At 38.6% G+C, this 14,980-nt stretch overlaps 1 protein-coding gene across 2 annotated transcripts in view; it reads left to right on the top strand.

The window, feature by feature from the left end:
• LOC126824022 (sodium-dependent dopamine transporter) overlaps window positions 1–14,980 on the top strand; it is a 90,039-nt gene that overhangs the window by 31,758 nt on the left and 43,301 nt on the right. The window lies entirely within an intron of this gene.

Genomic DNA, 14,980 nt, shown 5'->3' with positions numbered 1-14,980 from the left:
ACAAATTTTATGTCTAGACCTAAAATGTTTTTATACACTTTAGAATTCAAGGATTATTTTAAGCGTTCTTAACGTTTATATATAAAAAGTTTTTGATATATACGCCATAGAACCCGTTGAAAAATAGCCAAATGGAATTTAGCGATTGAGCACAACAAAAAAAGCAGGTAATACGATTTATATGGAAAACAAGCAATGGTGTGTATCCATATAACACGACGTTTCGACACGTATTCTCTTATCATTATCAAACACTTACGTTCTTTAATTTAACGGGGGTTGGATTGCCGAATGGTTAACATGAGCGCGCTTTATCATAAGGTCTGTCATTGAGTCAACTGGCATGGTTCCGAACCCCCGGTTGTACGTGACAAGGAGTAGGGTTACCTGTCCAACCTCGCGAGTTTTCTCCGACTCCTCTGGTTTCCTCCCACTTCTAAAGACCCCTACGCGCAAGCCAATTATAGAAATAAAATTAAACCATATGTTAGTCCGGAAATGATCTAGTCTGGGTCGAGTGGACGTTAAACCCCATTTCTCTCTCTTTAATCTGACGTCCATATACTTAAGACATGATGTAGAATTTAAGGAATTATTAATTTTTTTTTTAACTAAACGTTTATAAATAGTTTTAATATACGCCTTAGAATTCATTTCAGCATGATAGATTACAAAATTTAAAATTGTATTTCTTATGCAGCTCATTTTTTTTCTTTCTTTTAAATTTCATTAATTTTCACGCACTTTATGTGTGGAAGTCTTTTTCAATTTTAAGTTTTTGTTATTTGAAGAAAGGCAATCGTTTCACAGTTTGTATCTTATTTTATTGTTTTATTAGACTGTATTCGACATTACATTATTTTACAGGCGTTGTGTTTCATATTTTCGTTCGTAACTAATTCTCTACGAAAACTAGGATATAAACGAATTATAGTTTAAGAACATTTAATCATATATTATGCAAGAGCCAAATCTGTCTATTGCAGGTATTTCTTTAGGCCTGAAATGTTTTCTAAAGTATTAATTAGGCATTAATTAACTGATCCAGGCCTTAATCAACTCTCGATGGCATCGGATACTCGAGATGTTAACTAGATTAGAACGGTTCGCCATTTAAAAATTTAATTTAAAAATGGGAAAGCGAGGCTAAGTCTAGAATATACCAGTGCCCTGGTTACCACAATGCACACATCTTGTCAAAACTACAAACACTGATAACTTGGCTCAGAATGAAGTAATTTGAATGAAATTTTCAATATTTTCATTTTACATTATCTATTTTGAGCTATTATAGCAATAATGATCTAAATCTTACATAATGTATCTTTAAGTAAGGGTTTGTATTTTAAACAAAACAAAAAAAAAACTTTAAAAAATCCCATAGGACGAGTTTGATTCATAACAACCGGATTCAATGTTTAAATTAGTGCCGAAAGTCTTAATAATGAAATCATATCTTAAAGGGCATATTTCCAATATGCCGAGCGGGGCGATGCCATTTTCGTTTTGAACTGTGCTCCATGGACCGCGGTTTGAACGTAACCATTAATTCTAATGGAGCTGGCTGGGTGACTGGTGCAGTCAAACTAATTCTACAAATACGTTTTGATTTTAAAAAAACGTATATATTCAGAAATTCTTATATACAACCATGAAGGGAATAATATGAATAAATTGGATACAATAACAAGCAACGTAATGCTTATATTAAACGTTTTGTGTAAGGCGCTGACTCGCTAGCCTGGAGGTCGGGTGTTCAATCCCTGCATTGGCCGAGAAAGTTCATCCAGATTTTCCGGCGTGATTCCCCCTTGTCAGTGATGCAGGACGGAGGGCCTGACGAGGACACGGATGAGACGTGTACACATTGGCGTGCACGTAAAAGATCCCTTGAAGTTAGAATTCGGTATAAGAGTAGGCCGTAGTGCCACTGTCCGGGCAAAATTTCCCTCATAGCACACTGTGTGGTTTATGCTCGTCTTCATTAGCCAAGTGCGGAGCAAAACAGTAGGACGTTCAACCTCATTTCATTTCGTTTTAAACGTTTTGCTCCTTTAAAAAGAAAATTCGGATTCCCATACCGGTATACAGTTAATAGACTACTGTGTTAATATACACGCTGTACTCAATAACCCCAACATTACTGTTCACACATTTTAATTAATATGTCTTATTTGGACAGAAATTCAATGCATTAATGAACTCCTAAAATAAACATTAAAATCCCCCCCCCCTTCTTCCCCAGCCTACCCTATCCACAAAAAAACAGAACCCCAACCTAACATATTTTCAGTCACCTTAGATTTACCTACATTTTATATTTATTTCAAAACCTAGACGCACGGAAATAAATTCTTAGATATCAAAATTGTGCAACCGACATTCTTGAGATGCTTAGTAAATAGGAGCAGATAAGATAAACATTTACTAAATATAGCATTCAATCGGGTTGCAATTCTCGAGTGGCTTAAAATATTCTGCTATTATGTTATCATGCATCGACGACCAACGTATTAACAAGTAATTGATAATTGCGTTTAATTTGTTTAGTTTGCATGTTACATTGCTTGAACAATAGACGAGAGTTATCCCCCCGGGAATTGAGGCAAACTCATTTGTATTGAAGGTAGAAAATTGGTGTAATTGTTGGGGATTTGTCGAGAGAGGGTGTTTGATTGTGATCAAGGTAAAGGGTCAATTATGTTAAGTGTTATTATAAGAATATAGCTGGTGTTTGTAATATATTTGGTATTGTACAATAAATAGAGGGCCGATTTATTTCTGAAGGAGAAAACGTATTTATAGCAATCAGTTTTTATAGATAACCAATCAGTCAGCGGGATGTCGCCGTTTGTTATAACAACACAAACACCCCGACTTTAGCCTTCACTAAAGTTTTCCGGACATAGATGCTTCTCATACATTGTACAAAACCTATGGAATACATTACTCGTGATAATAAATAATAATAATACTGACGAGTTCTTATATTGCGCACAGATCCATTAAAGTTAATCCCCAAGGCGCATTTAGCTCTCCGCTTATCACAAGATAAAAGCACAGTTAATGTCTTAAGTCTATAGTTGGTACCACCAGACGTAGTTCAAATTGGAACCGAAGATTTCTTTGGGGGACATCGAGAACAAGTAGTCTGGCGCGTCACCTTTCTGGCATTTGTATGCTATGCACAGAAGTTTGAACTAAATTCTGCTTTCCATCGGATGCCAATATAAATCCGTTAACAGTGGATTAAAGATACATTATAGGAGATTAGATAAAGAGCTGGTAGTTCTCACTATAATAGTTAAAAACTAGATAATGTAAAGGCAATTTGCGGAAGATTTCATTCAAATTGATCAACTATGAATCGAGAATTAAGCGATTGAAATTTCGGCCTAGCCTCGACCATCATAACTAAAGCCGGTACGATAAAACATAGTTTCGATTATCCATTTCATGATTAAATCATGGTCTGGATAAGTTAATTAATATCTAATTAATAATTTAGATAACATTTGAGTCCTAAAGAAAGGCCTTTAATAGGCAGATTTAGCTCTTGCATAATGTATGTTTAACAAAAAGGTTTCACAATCTCTTGGCTGTTTTAAGACCACACAGACTTCTATGTTTTCGACTGCCTATTGACATGAATTGTGTTTTTGTCTTGTAATACGAGGCGAGCTATTGAAAATTAACCATTAATGGAATATGAGAACTCACTTTTATTATTATTGACGTTTTGTAAGTAAATTGATATAAACATAGATATTTTACTATATAGTGCTTGTACGTGTGCTATAGACACCTACATGTAAGGAAATTTTTGAAATGAAATTGTACCTTAAGTTGCTCCTGTATAGAGATAATACATAGTTACTATACCATAATGTGCTTGTACGTGACAAAGAGTAGGCTCACCTGCCCAACCTCGTGTGGTTTTATCTGTGTTCTCTGGTTTCCTCACAGTGCTATAGACACCTACGAGGAAGGAAATTATTGAAATGAAATTGTACCTTAAAAGTAGCCAAGTCTCTAACTCAATATCGTCCAAAGTCTTTGACATTGAAAACACGAACTATTTGTCAATTTAAATCAACATTGATATTGTGATCTTACCGGGAAAAGATGGGATTCTGATATCCTGATGGTTCTGATCCCAAGCGCACACGTTAAACCATTCTCCCCCAACCCTTCCAACCCCACACGATGAAAAAGAATACAATAAAGCCTTGTCTGTTTATAAAGACAATATGATGTTATCCTATTTCAGTTGATCAGTCATGAATTATTCGATTATTTCTAATGTATTTATTATATATAATACCTATATTAATAGGCTAATACGTGCAGTGATCGGATTTCAAATATAACAACAGCATGGATCAATGTCAGTTAAAACTCCTGTCCGAAATATCTCTTTTTAGCAGGACATAATATAGATTAATGAAATAGGTTTCAACGCCCTACTTTGTTACACCAACTGGGCGTTTCCGTCTACACGTCATCAAACTCCAACTGTCAATGGGGATCTTATACGTGCCCTCCAGTGTTTTACGTCCTATCCATGAAAGATGAGAATAACATTTTGTTTTCATGAAGAATGAGACTAACGCCAGGTTCCCACTGCCCACTGTGTCGTACGATGCGTTACGATAGGATTGTCAGTATTGCGTCCACGATCTGGTACATGCAGATACGTTCGGATACGTTTCAATACGGTCAACACAATTGCTACTACAACCGACCACAATATATGATCAGACCTGATAGGATCACCACGATTACTCCACGATTAAAACCACGATTTCAATCGCAGCACGAATCGTGATAGCGGGAACCTAGCATTGCAATGCATTTTCTCATAAGAGGGAGAGACAGGGATAAATGGGATTTAACATCCACTTGAAACAAACTAGGTCATTTCGGGACTAACACTCGGCTCATTTTTATTTCAATACTTCTCTTACACGTACGGGTCTTTAGCAGTGGGAGGAAACCGGAGGACCCGGAGAAAACCCACGACCCTACTGCTTGTCACGTACAACCGGAGAATCGAAACCCCGCCAGTTAACTCAATGACAGACGGTATGATACCGCGCGCTGGTGCTAGCCATTCGGCCATCCAAGCCCCACAAACCGAAATGACTCGAGGTCTATCGACTATCGTTTGTTGTTAGCAACATGTATTTTAAATAGTTTATCAGGGTGGGTTATTATACTGAAGTCTGTTATCTATATCTATACATCTATCAATTATATACCACAATCTGTAATCAGATACTGTCTGTATCCATTGATAGATATACTTATTACTTTCATTCATTTCATGAGAGAGAGAGAGAAATGGGGTTTAAGAGAGAGAGAGAGAAATGAAATGAAATGGGGTTTAACGTCCTACTGTTCTGCTCATAAAATGGGCTAATGAAGACGTTCATACGCCATACAGTGTGCTATGAGAGAAATTTTGCCCGGGCAGCGGCACTACGGCCTACTCTCATATCGAATTCCAACTGTCAATGGATCTTTTACGTGCACGCCAATGTGTACACGGGACCTCGGTTGTTCGTCCCATCCGAACGACTAGACAGCTGTTCTTGTCAGGCCCTCACTCCTGCATCACTGGAGAGAGAGAGAGAGTCATAGAGAAAGAGAGAGAGTTTAACGTCCAATCGGGACTAATATATTTATTTCAATAATTCGCTTGCGCGTAGGGGTCTTTACTTTAGCAGTGGGGGGGGGGGGGGCGCAGGACCAGGAGAAAACCTTCGAGATTTGACATACGACCCTACTCCTTGTCACGTACAACCGGGGAATCGAAACCACGCCAGTTGACTCAATGACAGACCTTTTCATTAAAATAAAATTGAACCACATGTTAGTCCCGAAATAACCTAGATTTCCACTAGAACAGTTCACGTCTTGCGTAAACTATGAAATTTTGATCTGTGTCCAATTTACAAGTATTTAATTTCCTGACCACTGTTCAAAAATTAATCATTATACATCATTAATCAATTGGGTTGTTTATTTTTTAACAGTGATTGAGAAATTAAACACTTGTAAATTGGACACTCATTACCAAAATTGAATGGTCAGCTTTAAACTGGACAGAAGTACCAATAAGATGATTTTGGGTGATTTTTATGATTTTTTAAAAAAAGATTTGATATTAAACGAATGTGGAAAGAAATTAGTGCTAGATACACAAGATTAAATGATACCTGGGTTACAGTGGATGTTGTGATCTTACCGGGAAAAGATGAGCTTCTGATATCCAATATTTAAGACAAAATAAACATTTTACCTTTGGTACACGAATCGTGTACCGTAAGGCGTTTCTGCACCACAAGTCATGTCAAACGATGACTCATATTCTTATCTAGAGAGCATGCGCAATAAATGCTATCGGCGTAGACTGCAATAACCAGACGCTAGAGATTGCCACTCGACTGAGACTTCTGGCGTATTTCGCCGAACATAACTGATTTGAAATTAGGGTAAAAACGGAAACTATTGAATGTAAATCAGTTTATATACATCCATATTACATCAATATATGCGTAGCGACCCATTTGTGTCAATTTCTAGGTCCAGAATATTAGCGATTTAGCTGATTTAAATTTAGACTGTTATATACACTAAATGCTAATCATCCGTCCGGATCATATAATTATATTATTATGTCAATTTCCAGGTTCCAAATATTAGCGATTTAGCTCCTTTAATTCCTGCCGGATTATTTTCATGCCAGTGGTTTGGTACCAGCATTATTACGTGCTTCTAGCGTGTTCTTTAATTAATACTAGACATTGTCAAACAAACCGTGTAGTAGGTCAATTATCACCGGCAAACTATTTGGTGGTTACGTGTTTCTAGCGTGTTGGTGGTTTGTTAAAATAACATGACATATGATGGTCATTAATAATTCAGTTAAACAAACTAATTTACAAATTATATTTTTACTCGACCCAATCCTTAAATAACAACCATTCTTTAATTAATATTAATTAATGTTAGCCATAGTGAAACTAACAGCGAAAGCGAAGTAGGCCAATTCCCGTACTACTTCAAAATGAATGCGGTAGTGGCATTGTAGCACGAAATGGTTGGGTTTGTTTTGGTCTAAAGTCGTATTTTCATTGATAACTTGAGAATAATCAAATGATTTACTTAACACTACTGATTGGAAGAAATAGTTGTCACGTGGACTTGCACGACGACTAATATATTATGTGTGTGAAATAGTTTTATTTTACGTCCGCTTCCACCGAAGAGATATCGCAGACAATTACATGTTATATGTACAAAGTGATTTATTTATTTACAAGATGAATAGCGAAAAGAATTGAAAGGATTATTAGATATTTATATATATATATATATGTACAGAACGAATAAAACAATTAATGGGTTGGTGATAACAGTTATATAAAAAGTGCTATAAAAAATATGCAAATAGAGACGAAAATTTTACAGACAGACACACAACGTACTCATACTCCCCACAGTGTTTCGTTTGATCAGAGCTAATTCCACTAAACACTGCTTTAATGGAAGCAAATTTGTGTTCCAAATTATGACCGATTAACAACCAGTAGCTAACTGCGTAACAATTTGATTACTCTTTAAACATAGCTCCACATTGGACCAAATATGTTTACATGACTCACGATTTTATTATGCCCAATTAACCAGTGCATAGCAGAATATTGCAGAAAAAATAATTGCGTGACAAACGAGGCTATCAATATTGATACAATGTAAACAATACTGTATGGAGACGAACAAGACTTTCACCGTTTTTAATACCTTAAATCACTGTCCAAAGTTTTAGGGAAGACCCCAGATTAAACGAAGGGTTGTCATGTTGCTGACTAAGGATAGATTTGATTGAACGGGAAGAATAGACACACTCCATCAAAAGCTCAAGTATCAGAAGCCAATCCAGCAATGGACAGAGAGTGATTTCTCGGGTCACTGCTTCAGGAATATGATCGTACATTTGACAAAACAAGACATGAATCTAGACGAACATTTCGACAACTAAACATTGAATGTACATGATATAGATTTATAGATGTCATCTGTGTCGGTCTGGTCGATTTCTCCGGTTGAATGACAGGGCGGTGCAACCCTTCCTTGAGGCTTGTTGGTGAGTGTAGGGTCTGGTCCATTCTTCCTTCCATTTGATCTTCTTGTTCGTTATGGTGGTTGATTTCATGTTTGTTTCTGTTGTACGTTCCTTTGTTGTGGGTTCTCTGAAGAATGAATCCAGCATCTGAAAACAGACAAGAGAAAAGGAGAGTATCTGGACTTACAATAATTTGTTTCGTCTAATAAGGCTCCTGGAATATATTATGACCAAATACCTCGTTATATAATAAGTTTTATCCTGTTCACCGTGGGGGTTTGGATGGCCAAATGGTTAGCACGTGCGTGCTGTATCATAAGCTCTGTCATTGAGTCAACTGGCGTGGTTTCGACCTCAGGATCCGCGGGGGGGGGGGGGTCTCCGGGTCCCCCAGTTTCCTCCCACTGCTAAAGACCCCTACGCGCAAACGAATTATTGAAATAAAATTAAACCATATGTTAGTCCCGAAATGACCTAGAATTATAGAAATAAAATTGAACCATGTGTTAGTCCCAAAATGACCTAGTTTGTGTCGAGTGGAAACGAAATCCTCTCTCTCTCTCTCTCTCTCTCTCTCTCTCTCTCTCTCTCTCTCTCTCTCTCTCTCTCTCTCTCTCTTCCTGTTAATTATAATGTATAAATTTCAAACAATTTGCATACTTTTACTTTGTTTTTAAACAGAGCTATTTTGAAGACTGGAAATATTTTGAACACGTCAGTGTGGCAGTATAAGGATTAGCTTGCTCTAATAGCTTGGATTGCCTGAAACGGGGCTAAATCTATTTGTTAAGGCCAGCTTAATTTTTGTCAAGGTCGCGGAGGTGTTTATAAGGTTAAGGCACGTGATTGTTGGCGAAATTGCAGGTTAGGGTTAGAGTAAGCATTGGAGCTAGATCCAGGCTTAGTGTCGGGATTAGCGCTAGCCCTGTTTACATCTCGTGACCTATGACGAAAAATTTAACTGGCCTTATCATTTAGCACTAACTCCGAAACAGGTGTCTGCGAAATCGGAAAATATTCAATCCTAAACTTCGTGTTTCGTATTCTTTTTGAAATGTAATGAAATGAAATGGTTTAACGTTCTATTGTTCTATTCCGGCTGGGCTAATGAAGACGGGTATACTGTATGTCATACAGTGTTCTATGATGGAATTTGTGCCCGAACAGCGACGCTATGTTCTACTCTTATATCGAATTCCATCTGCCAAGGGATCTTTTACGTGCACGCCATTGTGTACACGGGACCTCAGTTGTTAGTGCTATCCGAACGACTAGACAGTTGTCCTTTTTAGGCTTTTCGTCCTGCACCACTGACGAAGGGAAACCACGCCGGAAAATCCCGATGAACTTTCTCGGCCAACACCGGGAGCAAGCTCGCGACCTCCAGACTCGTGAGCCAGCGTCTTACTCACTTAGTCACCGTGACTCGTCGTTTTCAATTGCGTTATACAGTAGGAGTAAACTGGTTGATAGAAAGTATGTAGTCTCGAACCGTCGGTGATAAAACCCCAAAACCGCGACTTCATATTGGGTGTTTATAAAGGGTCATATCTTAAGTAACATTACGTGGATTTTATCTCAGCAGGTATGGTTTATTAATTATTTGTCAATTACTACATCAAAGTTGCCAAAATTATGATTAAATTAAAGTTTTCTCTTTTATAGCGGACTTTTTGTATAAATATAGTCTACGCCTTAGAGATTATCCATTATCTAATAGGCTAGTTGATTGACTAATAACATTATATAAATACATATAATACGGCTGTGATGCACCTCGGGTGTCGAATTATCTACCCGACAAAACACTCTTCTCAATCGAGATTAACCATTGCGCAACAAACTGTGCAAGGGCATATGCTTTCATGTCACCCAGTGTGTTGAATTCATCGATTGCGGTAGCTCTGGTGGTGCCTACTAAAATATTAGTTCACGGTTGGTGAAAAGAATTTCTCGGACCATTGCTTCAGGAATATGTGGCTAATCTAGTTCCAGAGGTGTTACCTGTCTAGGTAATTATCTCACAATTGGTAAGGTTCTAGAATTACCTGGTTAGACAGAGTCGGATTAAGTTGTTGTTCTTAGTGTTTAACGTCCACTTCCACCGAAGGTGATATCACAGACAAGTTGTCTTTTTTATTTTCATTATCTTAGCGCACGCGCAGGTGACTTTCCTGGGAGGAAACCGGAGTACCCGGAGTAAACCCACGAGGTTGAGAAGGGGCCCCAATCTCCAAGTCACATACGCCCACACCTGGGATCGAAACCACAGCCGCAAGCCAGAGGTGACCGGCCAGATAGAGGTCGAAGCACGGCACTCAAGACCAATAGGCCATCCCAACCCTCGCACAGTCGGATGAAGACCTATAGATCCCTTATATAGTATACAGTCCAAAACAATAATAAAGCATAAACAATCCGTCAAGCACGTGGTTAAAGTTTTTCTGAGGTTTTCTACATGTCATTATATATTGAGACAAATAAGGCAACAGCCATAAAGAAAAATTAATTAAAAGTTTTTAATTAATTTTTAATTAAATATTTTGAATTCGTCATCGCCATTTCCCTGATGGCAGAGTCAGAAAGTGTAGGATGTTCATATAATTATATTATGGTCGTGGGTTCCATTCCGCGCTTCTATGTGACAATGGGTGGGGTTATATGTAACCGTCTGAGTTTTCTCAGGGTTTGCAAAACACCCCCTGTGTTCAAGCGAACGAACAATTAAAAATAGTAATGTACCATATTTTCGTCCTAAAATGACATAGTTCGTATTAAGTATAGTTAAACCCAATCTTTCTCTGGACCAAAATTCCTCGTTTTGTATTGAGTGAACTTAAACCCAATTTCTATGTGATTTAAAAGACCAAGTAGTGGACTTCAACCCAGTCTCTCGGTGGACATAACGAACTATTTTGTGTTGAGTTAAACCGCCCTGCTAATCTGCTGGTCAAATGATGCCAAAACAAAATAAACTGAAATGGGGATTAGTGTCCTAATCTTCTGCAACGACTAGGGTAATGAAGACGCTAGCTACGGTCTACTCTTATTTCAAATTCCAATTGTCAAGGGATCTTGTACGAGCACGCTAATGTATAAACGGGACCTCGGTTTTTCGTCTCATCCGAATGACCAGAAAGCTGTCCTTGTCAGGCCCTCGTTCCTCCACCACTGACAAGGGTAAGCCGTGCTGGAAAATCCCAAGGAACCATCTCGACTAACACCGGGAGCTGACCCGAGACCTGCTTGCTATTGAGCCAACATCTTCCTCACTAAGCCACTGCGGCGACCAGATGACAAAGCGATATATTATATCTTATATCTCAAATATTAGACTGTGAATATTATTCAAAGATTATTATATAAAGATATTATGTATTTTAGCTTGTACAAACAAAAAGAGATTGCATGACTTATTTGTTTAAGACACACCAAGGTGACACGGCGAAATTAATAGAAAACATTGTTGAATTTAAATGGCTTCAAGTTAGAATTGATCGATTTAAAATGATAAACATTTTAAACGTTTATTATTTCTATTGAAGACCACATGCCGACGACTATATGGAACACGTGTTCGTCAAGACCAGAGAGAGAGAGAGAGAATTTAACGTCCACTCGACAGAAACTAGATCATTTCGGGACTAAAATGGTTCAATTTTATTTCAATAATTCGCTTGCGCGTAGGGGTCTTTAGCAGTGGGAGGACACCGGAGGACCCGGAGAAAACGAGGTTGGACAGGCGACCCTACTCCTTGTCACGTAGAACCGGGGATTCATAGCCACGCCAGTTGACTCATTGCAACACCTTATGATACAAGGCACACGCGCTAACCATTCGGCCCCCAACCCACTCGTCAAGGGTTAGTGCTAAATGATAAGTCACGAGATGTAAACAGTGCTAGCGCTAATCCCAACCCTAGCTTACCCTAACCCAACTACAATCTCGCCAACAATCACATGCCTTAACCATTTTTACATCTCAACGACCTTGACAAAAATTAAGCTGGCCTTAACAAATAGATTTATCCCCTCGTCAAGACCAAGACTAGTTTATAACTAGAATGTGCTAACTAACGTAATGTATATTATTAACAATTCTCACATAAACTTTGCCATGATAAAAGCAATATGGCTAGACGAGTTCAAAAGATCAGACAACCACGGGATGAACCTTCTAAAGGTATGTCCAACTCAAGTATCTCCGTGCTGTTTGTACTCCGGTCAGTTGGTGAGGTCATGAGTTAGGTTAACTTAACTACCACAAAGCCTAACACCCGCTTTCCATGTATGCGTTTCTACTGGCAAAAACGTCGGTGTAATGCAAATGTAATGGGGCCGTTTCCGCAGCGTTTTTTGTTGCGTGCCCGTACAAACACGGGCTGTCTTCCACTACAATCATCTGCTCTTGTTGCGGCAAATTCAGCTCGCAAATGGCAGGTTTTTTGGGGAATGGCATTATTTTAGGAAGGCGGCGATGCGAACATAAACAATGTAGGGCTGTACAAAGAAATCCCCATTTATGACGTCGTTGATGTGGGATTACCCAAACATATGGTTCATTTTTATTTCGATAATTCGCTTGCGCGTAGGGGTCTTTAGCAGTGGGAGGAAACCGGAGGACCCCGAGAAAACCTAGGAGGTTGGACAGGCGACCCTACTCATTGTTTTCTCCCACTGCTAAAGACACCATAGCGCAAGCGAATGATTGAAATAAAATTAAACTCTATGTTAGTCCCGAAATTACCTAGTTTGTGTCGAATGGACGTTAAACCCCATTTCTCCCTCCCTCCCCCTCTCTCTCTCTCTCTCTCTTTCCTCTACTACATTATAACGATTTACTACCAACCAGTGACATGCCTATCTGTGTAGTTGAAGGATAATTGTCATTCACCAACTCTAGTCATTAATGTCTACACATAATCAATGGTACAGCGAACTATGAGCAAATAAACCACGTATTTATAATAGAATGTTTGAATTAAATTTAAGCAACACTCCATGCTTCTTTTGACGTTTCATGTTCAAATTAATAAGGTCTCTATAATCATAGCTGCTCCTTGTTACCATGGCTCTGGCATGGATTCGCGATTCACACTTAATTGTAAAGTTATTAAGTTTGTAGAAGGATTGTCACCTAAAACTATCGTCAACTGTTCAAACTTAACTAATATGTCAAGCAATTTTTACATCAATAATGAACGATCTTTAGCTTAGGACGTCCAGACAGTCAGACACACGAGCTCACAAGCGTATCTGATGGTTGTGTACGAAACTATGGTGGCTATTAAAATAGTTGTCTGTTTAAATAATCAAATTAATCATCTGTAACCAGTGCGGCTTCCTTTTCCGTGAAAACAATTTTCTCTTAGTTTGTGATGCGGTTGCTCTTAATTACCCCGCGCTTTGTGTATATATATATTATACACGTATATACTATGCGTTCACGTGTTATGCGAGTCAATATGACCTATCATAAAGTTATCGATATACATTATTATACAACAAGCAATGAGTACTACTACTACTGATATGAGAGAGAGAGAGAGAGAGAGAGAGAGAAATGGGTTTAACGTCCACTCGACACAAACTAGGTCATTTCGGGACTAACACATGGTTCAATTTTATTTCAATCATTCGCTTGCGCACAGGGCTCTTTAGCAGTGGGAGGAAACGGGAGGACCCGGAGAAAACCCACGAGGTTGGACAGACGACCCTAATCCTTGTCACGTACAACCAGGGAAACCACGCCAGTTGACTCAATGACAGACCTTATGATACAGCGCGCACATGCTAACCATTCGGCCATCCTTTTTTGGATAGAAATTAAACTTTTACAATGTTGTAGCTTGTAATGGATTCAGAAGCCATCGATTTACTGTGGTTATTTTGCTTAAAGTGGGGATCACGGGGGCTAAGTGGGTAAGGCGCTGGCTCGCTAGCATGGAGGTCGGGTGTTCGATCCCTGCATTGGCCGAGAAAGTTCATCCAGATTTTCCGGCGTGGTTCCCTCTTGTCAGTGATGCAGGACAGAGGGCCTGACAAGGACAGCTGTCTAGTCATTCGGATGAGACGAAAAACCGAGGTCCCGTGTACACATTGGCGTGCACGTAAAAGATCCCTTGACAGTTGGAATTCGATATAAGAGTAGGCCATAGTGCCGCTGTCCGGACAAAATTTCCCTCATAGCACACTGTATGGCGTATGTCCGTCTTCATTAGCCCAGTTCGGAGCAAAACAGTAGGACGTTAAACCCCATTTCATTTCATTCCTTTGCTTGAAGGAGCTAAGTCTCTAACTCAATACCATCCAAAAGTCTTCGACATTGAAAACACGAATTTGACTTAAAGTAGCCAAGTCTCTAACTCAATATCATCCAAAATCTTCAACATTGAAAACACGATTTATTTGTTAATTTAAATCTACATTGATGGTGTGATCTTACCGAGAAAAGATGGGCTTCTGATATTCAATATTTAAAACAAAATGAACATTTTACCATTGGTACACGAGTCGTGTATCATAATGCGTTTCAGCGCCATTTGTAATAAGGGACTCGAAGAAAGGGGCTAGACATATTTCCACAAGTCATGTCAAACGGTGACGCCATATTCTTATCTGGAGAGTATAAACAATAAATATCATCGGTGCAGACTGGAATAACCAGACGCTAAAGATTGTCATTTAATTGAGACTTCTGGCGTATTTCACGGAATATAACTGATTAGAAATTACAGTAAAACAGAAACGATTGAATGTAAATCAGTTTATATACATTCATAATACATTATTATATGCGTTGCGACCCATTTGTCAATTTCTAGGTCTCAAATATTAGCGATTTACCTC

This window comes from Patella vulgata, chromosome 6 (assembly GCF_932274485.2).
Source record: "Patella vulgata chromosome 6, xgPatVulg1.2, whole genome shotgun sequence".
Classification (NCBI taxonomy): domain Eukaryota; kingdom Metazoa; phylum Mollusca; class Gastropoda; family Patellidae; genus Patella; species Patella vulgata.
Note: the sequence above shows the minus strand (reverse complement) of the source record. Positions and strands in the feature narration are given on the sequence as shown.